General features: G+C 35.2%; 1 long non-coding RNA gene across 1 annotated transcript; it reads right to left on the bottom strand.

The window, feature by feature from the left end:
• Positions 1-10,387: 10,387 nt before the first annotated feature.
• On the bottom strand, positions 10,388-11,057 carry LOC128512113 (uncharacterized). Its single transcript, XR_008356239.1, has 2 exons — positions 10,866-11,057; positions 10,388-10,576 (listed from the first exon to the last, which is right to left on the bottom strand). It is a non-coding gene; the product is annotated as an uncharacterized LOC128512113 (long non-coding RNA).
• Positions 11,058-13,735: the final 2,678 nt, after the last annotated feature.

Genomic DNA, 13,735 nt, shown 5'->3' with positions numbered 1-13,735 from the left:
ATAATATTATGTTATTATAATATACTATTATGTTATTATCTATATATAAATGTAGGACTTTTTCTTTACTTTGTTGTTTTGTGGTGATGACACATAAATTCAGTAAATCTAAGCACCAATACCTGTAAGAGCTTGTAAGAAAACAAAGCATTTGTGTAAATGTGGAAAAAAGAAATAAAATACCTGAGAGTTTATATATTCTAAAGTTTTGTACAGTGATTCATCATTCTTATGACACTGCAGTAATCCTTTATCTTCATGAAACAGACAGTCGACTGTGATTGTATTCTCTCTGTGTACAGCTCTGCTGCTGTCTGGTACAACACACTCTGGATCAAACATGTGATGGAGCACCACCAGAACTGCAGGCTTAGTGTCTGTATGAAAAAAAATAAAATAAAAAAATAAAACATTTATTCACTGTATGCAAAAATGATTCAGCATATAACGAATTATTTAGAAAATATTTTGTGAATACCTGATTCACGATTAAGCTTCTTCAGTGCTGCTTCAATGTCGGTTCCAGCTCGTGACACAACAGGGCAGAAAACCAGAATGAAATCACACTGATCCACTGTAGACACCTCCTGCAGACGTACTTGTTTTTTAAGACGATCTATGAAGTCCTTGTGGGAATTTAGTGTATTTCCAGTCAGTAAAAGAAAAAAACTTTTATCTGTGAATAAGCAGCAAAAACTTTTGATTATTTTGATTATTTATTACAGATAACTTATACTCTTAAGTGTTGATTGTTAATAGGTGCAGTGTCAGATTTACATCCAATACTAACTACAGTTTTTATTTATTCCTACACTTTAATAATATGCACTGGTTCTTGATTTCCAATAAACAAATGTATTTTTTTGTTTAAACCAGAAGTAAATTTGAAATGTTCCAAAAGATTTACAAAGTTCCACAAAAAGTTTCATGTTACAGTATATTTTACAAGTCCTTAAAATAATGCAGAAAACTGATGATAAATAGAAGAAGTCATGCTTTCTTTTTTAATACAATGTAAAAGGTTTTTTGGAAGCGTAATACCTTCATATGAGTTTCTTTTTGGAAAAAGTCAAGGACTGTATTCTATTAAACACCTCAACCAGGAAGTTTCCTGAATTGAAATGTAAAGGCTGTGGTAGTACATTCAAGTGAGGTCAGTCTAATCTAGTTAAAAAATGTTTGTCAAGCATACTTTCTTTAGCTCTTACCCCAGCACACAAGCATCACATTTTTTTTAAAAAAGAAATTTTATAAAAAGCTCAGTTTTCTGTCTTCTATCCCTAAATGTCTAATACTCACTTCTCGCTTCATTCTTTCGGAAAACAAAAGTTGCCTGTAGGAATAAACAATACACTGTGAAATTTTCATTACCAGTGACACATTGGAAAAAATAAATGTTGCATAAATTCATTGCATGGATCCTCCCCTTTAGAGGGGTTTTAACTCTCTGTAGTAATAAATGTTGTTTTAGCAATAGATTATGTGTGTGAGTGTAAATATGGTGGGATATTTTTATACATCTGAAACCTGAGCTCGAAAACTTGTCTGTCTCTCTTCTTCACTACTGTACCTCCCTGTGATGTGAAATGCCTGCAGTTAAATTGATCTATCATATATCCCGGGGTAAAAGACAACAGGTGGTGTAGTCAGATGTTCTGCTGGATGATACTGTATGCATGTGTTACTGTAAATAAGTTACTGTAAACTCTGTCTCACGCTATGTGATTTTATCACTTCTTGATTCTTACTTATTATTATCACTTGATCATTACTTATATCACTTCTCGAGTGTCAAACTGTACGAGATCCCAAGTTAAATATTTTTCCAAAATTCTATAACAGACTCTGTAACAACGTGATCTTTTAATGATAATAAAATAAAAATCAACCCTCTGTGTAATAGATGAAAGGAGGATTTGGGGGTTGTTTATAACTAGTATTATTTTATTCCATTATGTCTTTGTCCTGTGTCATTATTTGTTGTATATTGTATACTGCTTTGATAATAAACTACTCTATTTATCTATTGCCACGACATGCACCAGTGGTGGACGTGGCCTCAATCTGTTGTAGCTCCTCATTTACTCCAAAGGCTCGCTAGGTAGGCGACCTCCCCTTCTGTAGGTGAGAGAAGGGGCGGGGCCACTGGAAACGGGCACGGCTGTGAATTAATTATCACTGATGGTGCTGTGTGTCCTGTAGTACGACTGAGGAGAGTCTCGCGGTAGATGCTGAAAAACACAGGAGAGTGGCATACGAGCAGGGCGATGTAATGTGCCACTCTGTCTGCCACTATTGCTCACCAGTCTCATGCCCACATGCCAGCTGGGCACTGCCTCCAGACCTGCACGTGCACACACCTTTACTATTTTTCTTTCTAATATTTCATCCTCCCTCCTTTCAAACCCTCTCCTTCCACATTTTCCTAAATAAAATCACCCTTTTTCCTAAGACCTGACCTCGTGTCTGTGGTGCCACCTGTGTATAAAACTTGTGTATAAACTATGTCTGTCTGTCTATCTATAACACACTAGAACAAGTGTATTAAAATGAATCTGGGATTTTATCTGGATTACTGAGCTGCTGTTATACAAAATCAAAATAAAGAATGTGTAATTAGTATAATAGGGCTATATTAATCAATTTCAATTAAATAGCCTATTTAAGCTTTTTCAACAAGTCATCTAGCTAATCCCACCTATCACTTTATGACATCTTACCTGATCAGACCCTGAATTTGCTATTTTTTTCAGCCATGGCTAAAACACAAACAGAACACAGCAATGATGAAGATAAGAATTTACAATGAAAATAATTTTAAAACACCAAGGACTTAAATGGACAACATTAACACTGATCAAATGCATCTCTTAATAATCATGATGTGTCTACAACTTTATCTTAATTAGCTAGAAATATAATAGCTGCCTGTTAGATGTTTATAAGTTCTTCATGGATCTGGTACATTTGAAAGAGTGGATCTTTGACTGGCTACAAATGATAATACACCATGTTTCCCAGTTTACCTAAAGGAGCTGCTACTAAATGGTTGGATTTGTAATTTGTAATTTGACAAAACTCCCCCCCCCTCAAAATAAATTGCACCTTCCTGATAAACAACCCATCATATAAGAGAGAGAGAGAAATGAAAATATCTCTACAATTTCATCTTGTCCAACTTTGTATGTATTTATTTACCTGACTTTGAATCTGATTTTTTTTTTCTTTTTTTTCGTACTTTTATAAAAAAAAATGTTCTAAAGAATGAGTGAAGTGTGCAAAAAAAGGCCATGTCTGGTTTTCCTATAATTAGTGTGATTGTAGCTTATAAAGGTGCATTTACTGTAATTGTGTTTTAATAAATCAGAAAATGCATGTAGAAGTTGCGAAAGTGTTTAGTGAACTTTTAATTTGTTATCTTCTACTAATTGCATTGAGAATTTTTATTTCTGCTGTACAGTCAAGATTACAGTCAGGATTACAGTCGGGATTACTGAGAAATAGATGCTGAGTTTAATTAGTAAGAAAACTGCATTAAACAGAATGTAATGTCACACTGTCCTGACTGTACAAGTGATGTGATCATCAACTCCAACTATCAGGAAGAGGAGAAGTGTAGAATTATTTACTTACCCATGAATCTGTGGGGAGGAAATAGATATGACTGTTTAGATGAAATAATAGAATTTTACATGAATTTTATATTAGAGTAATTCTAATATTAATCTGATGTGTTGCTTTTTCTCTAAACCTTAAGTTCTCTGATATACAGGCTTATCCTCTTTAATATTCTTTATGTACTTTTTGGACGTGTCTAAACATAAATACTGGATAATATTCTGATCACGTGGGTCATTAAGTTTTCATTAGTTCACTATTTTATGCTTTCCAGGTTTTGGTTTACTTGTTTCAAATTGAATTTGAATAATCATTCGATAGAAACAGTTTACTTATTTTATTTTTATTGGAATTATTTTATCAGACATGTCCACATACAGGTGTCGGTCATATGTTAACAATTTATATGAGGGACGGTGATAAAATTATAATTATTGCTAAGGAAAAAAATATGTAATGAAAACAAATGTTGGTCGTGAACTTAGTCTTTAGGGGGGGGGGGGGGTTATGACGACCCCTTTCATTGTGAGGTTAGTAATAATGAAGATTCTACTAAATTAGCACTAATGCAGTGAGACTAGCAGATTGATGAGAACTTTACTCCAAAAGTATCATTAGAATAACTTATAGTCTTGCTTATTAGAGTAGGAGACACTTCAGATAAAAAGAGACATGCAGTTTGCAGGTCTGTAACGGTACTATAACATCTGGTCACATCAGGACAAGAAATACTCTGGTTGAAAGAAAAAGTAGCTTAGCTGTTTATAATGCTGTTAAACCAATTTGGTAATCTAAAACTATTTCCTTTTGAGTCTGACATTGTATAATGAGTAACAACAGTCTTTAAACATCTGTATATTTGATGTGTGAGTTACTGAACTTACCCCTTGCAGACATATTAAGGTCTTGCTATCACTATTGGCTCAGTCTAAAAGAGAAGCTAGAGAGAGAGAGAGTGAGAGAGAGAGAGAGATCAGAATCTACAGACTCATTATATAAATACACAGATATAGAAATCCATTTATCATCTAAACTATAAAAAAAATGATTCAGCATATTTAGGTGTATTATTTAGTATTATTAGGAGTGTCCCTTTTCTTCTTACCGTTATTTCTGCTCATAGAAATATATGCTTTTTTTCTGTGAGATTTCAGCCTAAATTCTTTCACTTTCACATTCAGTACAATGGCTGAGGTGTGAGCTTTCTGAGCTGAAAGAAAAAGAGAGAGAGATACACCCCTCCCCTCCCTTACACAGCTGAGGCCTTCTCTTTCAGAGCTCTTCCTGAAGCCTCGTCCTGAAGCTCCACCCCTCACCTCTGACAGAGATCGGTCCCTCACACTAAAAGAGCTCTTATCAGTCACCTGATACACCTTAGCTTCAGCAAGTCTTCCTCATGGTGTCAAACAACAAGAAAAACAGGAAATATCAAAATAGCTGTAATAATGTCATCAAAATCATTAGATGTGATCTAGTTAGTGGTCACTAGGGGGCACTCAAACACTCTGGAAAACCAAACACATACAGGAGAATACAAGAAGTGAACAATCCAATATCACTGTTTCTGCTGATTAACTATTCATATAACAATGATACAGACAGACAGTATAAGTAATGATAAAAAATAAAAGCTACTGAATTTAAAGGTCATTTTAATCCAGGTGCAGGTCAGAACTTGAGCATACCTGCAGGATTAGTATGTTATGTAAATACACAATGTACTAATAATATATAAACTAATGCATTTAATTCCAAATGGCTTATTTTGAAATGTTAAAATAATAGCGATGGATTGATCCAGGAGTTTGCTATCAGTAGTTATTACTATTGAGGCTAAGAGGCACGAGTAAAGCGAGTAGTCCTTCTATCTTCTGGTACCAGGTGGTCGATCATCCAATAGAGTTATTTTGATTTTTAGAAGTGATCGTCGCATGTATCCTCCTCTCTAATGGTGTTGTAAATAATAAATGTTTTTAGAGCAGATTATGTGTATGAGTGCAAATATGGTGGACATTTTAATAAATCTGCCCTCCGAACTCAAATATAAACTGTATCTCCCTCTCTCTTATACAGTATTGTTCAAAATAATAGCAGTACAATGTGACTAATCAGAATAATCCAAGTTTATAGTATATTTATTGCTACATGGCAAACAAGCTACCAGTAGGTGCAGTAGATTCTTAGAAAACAAGCAAGATTCATGATACGCACGCTCTTAAGGCTGTGCAATTGGGCATCTGCCGTTGACTGTATGAACTCAAAACTAGTTCGAACAAACGTTTTAGCAATCCTGTGAATCACTAAACTAAACTAGACTAAACTAGTTTTTTGACCACAGTTTTTTTTTTTTACTGCTTCACATCTGTGTGGCATGAAGTCAACCAACTTATGGCACCTTTCAGATGTTCTTCCACTTCATGATTCTTTAACAACATTCCACAATTCATTTACATTTATTGATTTTGCTTCAGAAACAGCTTTTTTGATATCACCCCACAAGTTCTCGATTGGATTAAGATCTGGGGATTGGGCTGCCCACTCCATAACATTCATCTAGTTGGTTTGAAACCAAGACTTTGCTCGTTTACTAGTGTGTTTGGGGTCATTGTCTTATTGAAACACCCATTTCGAGGGCATGTCCTCTTCAGCATAAGGCAACATGACCTCTTCTATTTTTGACATATGCAAACTGATCCATGATCCCTGGTATGCGATAAATAGGCCCAGCACCATAGTGGGACAAACATGCCCATATCATGATGATTGCACCACCATGCTTCACTGTCGTCACTGTGTACTGTGGCTTGAATTCAGAGTTTGGGGGTCGTCTCACAAACTGTCTGTGGCCCTTGGTCCCAAAAAGAACAATTTTACTCTCATCAATCCATAAAATGTTCTTCCATTTCTCTTTAGGCCAGATGATGTGTTCTTTGGCAAATTGTAACCTCTTTTGCACATGCCTTTTTTCAACAGAGAGATTTTTGAAAATAGATTAGTTTCACACAGACCTCTTCTAACTGTCACAGTACTTACAGGTACTGTAACTCCAAACTGTCCTTGATGATCCTGGAGCTGATAAGTGGCTGAGCCTTTGACATTCTGGTTATTCTTCGATCCATTTTGATGATTTTCTTCCATTTTCTTCCCCTTCTCTCTGGTTATGATCTCAATTTTAAGGCATTGGAGATCATTTTAGCTGAACAGCCTATACTTTTTTGCACCTCTTTATAGGTTTTCCCCTCTCCAATCAACTTTTTAATCAAAATATGCCATTCTTCTGAACAATGTCTTGAACAACCCATTTTCCTCAGGCTTTCAAGTGCATGTTCAACAAGTGCTGGATTCATCCTTAAATAGGGGCCACCTGATTCACATGTTTTTTTTCACAAAATTGATGACGTCACTGATTAAATGCCACACTGCCATTTTTTTTAACACACCCCTTTCAACTAATTGCCCAACTGCACAGCCTTAAGAGCGTGCATATCATGAGTGCTGGGTCTTGTTTGTTTTCTGAGAATCTACTGCACCTACTGGTAACTTGTTTGCCATGTAGTAATAAAAAATATACTAAAAGCCTGGATTATTCTGGTTAGTCATATTGTACTGCTATTATTTTGAACAATACTTTATAACTGTACTTCCCTGTGATGGGAAATGCCTGCAGTTAAAAGTATCCTGCGTCTTATATCCTGGGACAAGAGACACCAGGTGGTGTAGTTTGGTGTTCTGATGGATGTTGTGTTTTATACTGATCAAGGTTGCGCAACACTGACATATACATTAATTCCTGTTAACACTTAAGTATAGCAGCTATAAATAGTCTTTCCTTCACCAGACTCACTTGAGGTTTTCTGTCTTGAAAAGGCTCATGTTGTTGCCAAAATTCCTTTTAGACAGTGTAACATATAATTAATACTTAAAATGTGGAATTTCCCAAACTGATAAAATAAAAAATTATTTTAATAAGACTACAGTAGAGGAGGAATATTTTCTTACATTTAACTCAAAACGTAAAGAAAACACTCAGTGAGGTTATTTCTTTATTTGCTTATTGTTATTTTAAACAGCTGAAAACTCAATCCAGATTTATATATTTTTTTCAATTGATAATGATTTATATGGGAAATAATATACATAATATACACTATTAATCACACCTTCTAATTCAATGTTTTTTCTAGATTTTTATTTAATTCTACACTGTAAAACAATACTGAAGGAATAGAAAATATGCAATAATCTAGGGTTAGAATTGTTTGAACAGTTGATATTGAAATGTATCTGCTACTTTTGATCTGCAAATCCTTCATAACGGCTCTAATCTAAGGTGCTGTTTGTTAATTGGTGATTTCTGAGGCTGGTAACTTTAGGTCCGTTTTTTTGTTTTGCTTTCCTGGAATGATATTCATCTTTTGCAAATGCACTTGACACACAATTGTGTTCTTGCAAGAACTGTTCCAGAATATCTGACATTCTGTCTTAAAAAAAAAATGTTATTACTTTATTAATCAAGTCCATATGTGTTATTTCATAGATTGGAAATTTCCAGTATTGTTCTAGAAGGTAGATAATAAATCACTAAACAAACAAAAAAAAATAAATTAGAAGGTGTGCCCAAACGTTTGCCTGGTACTGTACATGTTGTGGGAGGTCTTCTCTCCCACTGATCTAATTTATTTTCTGTCACTAATATTATGACCACAGGCAGTAAGGATGGGCGGATATGTCTTAGCCTCCCTTACTCTCAGCACTGGAGCCCCCCAGGGTTGTGTTCTGAGCCCCCTGCTGTACTCTCTGTACACTCACAGGTATGACTGCGTGGCCACTACCAACTCCACCACCGTCATCAAGTTTGCTGACGACACTTTTGTGGTGGGCCTGATCACGAACAACGATGAGACGGCCTACCTGGAGGAGGTTGGAAATTTGGAGAACTGGTGGCAGAGAAACAATATCTTCCTGAACGTCAGCAAGACAAAGGAGCTGATAGTGGACTTCAGTACAAAGCAGGTGAGGAACTACCAGACCCCCGTCATCAACAGGAGCCTAGTGGAGAGAGTGGACAGCTTCAGATACCTCGGTGTTCACATCACGCAGGACCTGGCATGGTCCTGTCACATCAACACCGTGGTAAAAAAGGCCCGGCAGCGTCTATACCACCTCAGACGCTTGAGAGACTTTAGACTGCCCTCTAAGGTGCTCAGGAATTTCTACTTCTGTAAAATAGAGAGCATCCTGACGGGAAACATCACGACCTGGTTCGGAAACAGCACCATGCAGGACAGACGGGCTCTACAGAGGGTGGTGCGATCAGCTGAGCGCATCATCCGCACCGAGCTCCCTGACCTGCACTCAGTCTACACCAAACGGTGCTGGACCAAGGCCAGGAAGATCGTTAAGGACCTCATCCACCCCAACAATAGACTGTTCGCTCTGTTGCGGTCTGGGAAGCGATTCCGCTCCCTGAGGGCCAACACAGAGAGACTGAGGAGGAGCTTCTTCCCGCAGGCGATAAGGTCTCCCAACAACACCACTATGCAGAAATAACACAATCTTTTCACAATCAATCCATTAATCAATCAATCTTTTTACATTCATGGACACTATGGATAATTTCACGCACACCTACCTTCACATCTACACTACATGTTTACATTTACATCCTGGACCAGTGCACAAAGACACTTTAATAACCTTTGCAGAAAGACACTTTGTTCTATGCATATTTGCGCACCATCTTTCTTCCAAAATATCAAAATTTCTCAATTTCTTAAATGTTCTTGTACAGTACAGTATATTTCAATTTGTACAGTATATTTCTATTTTTATGTACAGCATATTTCTATTTTTAGTTCTATTTTTCCTAGTTCAATTAAATTTTTCTATTTAACTTTTCCATCGAATTTCTTTAATTTATATTTATTTCTTATTATAAGCTTTAATTCTCTTTTTAAGATCACTGGCGGTCGTGTAAGCATTTCACTACAATTCGTACTGTGTATGACTGTGTATGTAACAAATAAAATTTGAATTTGAATTTGAAAATTTTAATTTGAATGTATGACGTGTTTACCCATTGACAGGGCTTGACATTAAGCTTTGTCAGAGATGGTTTACTAATGTGACAGCTAAATGCACTTAGCATTTTATATGTTTTTTTTATATGTTTTACTTTGATTTAAACCTATAATTTTACAAGAAAAGATTCTACCCAAGTCTCTTTTTTAATTTGCGTCTATACGCTTCTACCTTCTTCTACCTTGCACCAATTAGTGTTTGAAGCCAGTCAGCTTTCATTAGTTTCAGTAGTTTTACTACCCACATGGAAAAAAACTATATAAAACATATATGTTTTAATATAGGTTTGATATAGGTTTTTAATATATGTGACATATATAAAATTGGCCGTTTTCCTATATTATATGTACATATATGTACATATATGCGTACATATATGTGCGCGTGCATATATGCGTGCATATATGTACCTATAGACATATATGTGACATATATAAAATTGGCCGTTTTCCTATATTATATGTACATATATGTACATATATGCGTACATATATGCGTGCGTGCATATATGTACCCATATAGACATATATGTGACATATATAAAATTGGCCGTTTTCCTATATTATATGTACATATATATGTGCATATATGTACCTATGTGCATATTTATGCACCTATATTTTTACCTAGATATTAGTAAAATTATTAAAATCCATAGCTGTTAGACAACATAAATAAAAGCCCAAAATGTAGAAATTTAATTTTTTTATTTTTTTAAGAACAATCAAATAGTAAAAGAACAAAAATAAGACAAAAAAACTCAACAGGAAGAAAACATATATATATTTTGAGGACCTTCTCAGCTTCGTGAGCTTTGAATTGATAGATGTGCCTGTCTGCCCTCGGGTGGCTGCCGGCCACTTCTTCAATGTAGCATCTAGAAAAGACAAAAATAATAAGACAGTATAATAATAATAAATGATTATTTATTAAAACGTTTATAAACATCTGTAAACTCCATAAGGCATTAGCTTAGCCACCGGGAAATATGTTTGTGCTACATACAGAAAGGCAGCATGTTAGCATGATTTACCTAAACTATGTAAATGGCATTGAAAGCCAATGTGTCACACAAGCTGACAAGAGCTAGCTGAAGTGAGGAAAATATTTACTAATATTAGTTTAATATTATCAGAATAAGAGTTATATAAGACTTAATAACTTACCCAGTGTGTCCTCCTGGATTCTCTTTTCAAAATGCTCCCGTTCGTCGTCAGGGCCACACAGTCTTCTTCTGAGGTAAATGTAAACTCCTCCCACTTTCCAGAACATTCTGAAGAGTTTCCTTGTCCGGGGGCGTGGCCTAGTATGTAAATTAGCCGGACTGATTTCTGTGTGATTGGCGTGTGGGCGTGTCCTGCCTCGGGTCATTAGCAGATAACTCAACAGAAATTCTAAAATGTGTTTTTTATTTAGTTAGTTCTTAGTTATTGCCTTGATAATAGAAAATATAAGCGCATCATGTATGACAGTTGCCAAAGTGAAATATGAGCTTAAATGACCAGATCCTGCCATGAGCTATATAGAAGACATATCTTGTATGTACATATAGGGCTTATATGTGGATATAAAGAAGCAATACAGGAGACCTATATGGCCTGTATATGCACATATATGCACCTCAATTTTGCCTATATGCAGCATATATATTATCATATATATGCATATATACTGCATATATCCTCATGTAGGTCAGGATATATGTGCATATATACTGCATATAGGTGAGGATATATGCGCATATATACTGCATATAGGCCTTCATATATACTGCATATAGGCTTTATATATGCGCATATATCCTCATGTAGGTCAGGATATATGTGCATATATACTGCATATAGGTGAGGATAAATGCGCATATATACTGCATATAGGCCTTCATATATGCGCATATATCCTCATATAGGTCAGGATATATGTGCATATATACTGCATATAGGTGAGGATAAATGCGCATATATACTGCATATAGGCCTTCATATATGCGCATATATCCTCATATAGGTCAGGATATATGTGCATATATACTGCATATAGGTGAGGATAAATGCGCATATATACTGCATATAGGCCTTCATATATGCGCATATATCCTCATATAGGTCAGGATATATGTGCATATATACTGCATATAGGTGAGGATAAATGCGCATATATACTGCATATAGGCCTTCATATATGCGCATATATCCTTATATAGGTCAGGATATATGTGCATATATACTGCATATAGGTGAGGATATATGCGCATATATCCTCATATAGGTGAGGATATATGCGCATATATACTGCATATAGGTTTCATATATGCGCATATATCCTCATATAGATTCTTTCCATGTGGGGAAGGTCAGATTAAATTGACTAAAAAGAGCAGAAAATTGGTTGGAACTTGTCAATGGTAAACCTCACATTTACTTTATTACAAGCAGTGTAAAGCACACTGTTACAAATAACATCTACAAAAAGGGAATTCTTATCTTGTTAAAACTTAATCAAAATCTGATTTTACCTTTACCTACCATACTGCACAATTTATGCACATTTCATATTCAAATACTCTTTACAACACAAACACTGATCATAGTAATGTAAAACTCCATCTACACATCTTACATTATGCAGGATATACAGTCGAGTGTAACAAATCTTGGCACATCTTGTAAATCACTGTCCCAGAGAGCCATAGTGTAATATAAATACTGCATCATTTTACAATTAATTACATGTAAATATTAAAATCAGTTCACTGTTCAGATACAAAAGTAAATGAAAACAAGAAATCTGGGTAATAAAGCTGACACTATTATTTGCTATTTAAATTATGGATAATCATTATGAATTAGATTTTGTGTACATTCTTGTTACCGGATTCGTTCCACACAATACCTACGAGAGTCTCGAGGTGTGTTTCTCAGTAAAACAGGCCACTATGACTGTTTTACTCAGATCTTGTGGTTTGTTTTAGGTATTACTGTCCGTCTTTAATTCAATCCCATCCGATTTATCTCTTTAAGTAGACCTTGAATAAAATAATAAAAAAAATAAATCTTGCATCTCAAAAACTTAAAATATTTTTCATGACCAAGAACAAAAAGGATTTAATACAGAAACTTTTTAGTGCATACAGTAAATAAATATACTACTTGGTTAGTTGATATTTCTGCATTTTAAATCCTTTGTGTGCCTGATCTAATGAAATATTTTAATATATAGAGATAACGGAATTTAGATTTTCATGAGCTGTAAGATTAAAACAAGGGCTCGAAGTATTTCAATCTGTTATGAAGCTAAAACGTATGAGAGTTTCACTTTTTTAATAATAAAAAAATTATAAAATAAAATTCAATAATAATAATAATGATAATAATAGTAGTAATAACAACTTTTCCCGCACATTTTAAATTTTTGAAGATGTACTGTGTGTAGGCCAGTGGTTCTCAAACATTTTCTGTCATTCCCCACTTAAGGGGGTGGGCGAATTTTCAAGCCCCACTTGTCAACAAAATGATAACGAAAATGGCCAAGTATACTATTTATTGAAAAATCAATTTCTAAACCAGTAAGATCAAATAACACCAAGTTCAAAACAGATAAAATACACGTGCACTTGTTATAACTGGCTTACTTTGTCACTTATCTAGAGCTTTCTTTCAAAGAAGTCGAGTGACTTATTAACGTGACTGGGGTGTGTTGTCGATAAGTGTCTTCCTACTTTGTCTCATGCTGTCTGCTGCCAGCGGTTTAAGACACAAAACACACAGAGGTCTCTCCTCTGCCCCACCATCCCCACCATAAATCCAAGCGCAACATAGGCTTCATCATGTTTTTCTTTCGGCTGGATTTTTGGTTGATTAGGCTGATAGTGCTGAATCACCTGCTTATTTGTGGTCCATGTAACAAATGTATTCACTGATGTCATTATGCTCACTACATACAGAACACTACTGTGTTATGGTCTAAAATGCCCCCGACCTAGGCCACGGATTGCCCACCTAAATTCATAGGTTTATGGTTTACAAATTACAAATTG

Source organism: Clarias gariepinus, chromosome 24, assembly GCF_024256425.1.
Source record: "Clarias gariepinus isolate MV-2021 ecotype Netherlands chromosome 24, CGAR_prim_01v2, whole genome shotgun sequence".
Taxonomy (NCBI): domain Eukaryota; kingdom Metazoa; phylum Chordata; class Actinopteri; order Siluriformes; family Clariidae; genus Clarias; species Clarias gariepinus.
The sequence above is the reverse complement of the archived record's forward strand: the minus strand, read 5'-3'. Positions and strand labels throughout refer to the sequence as shown.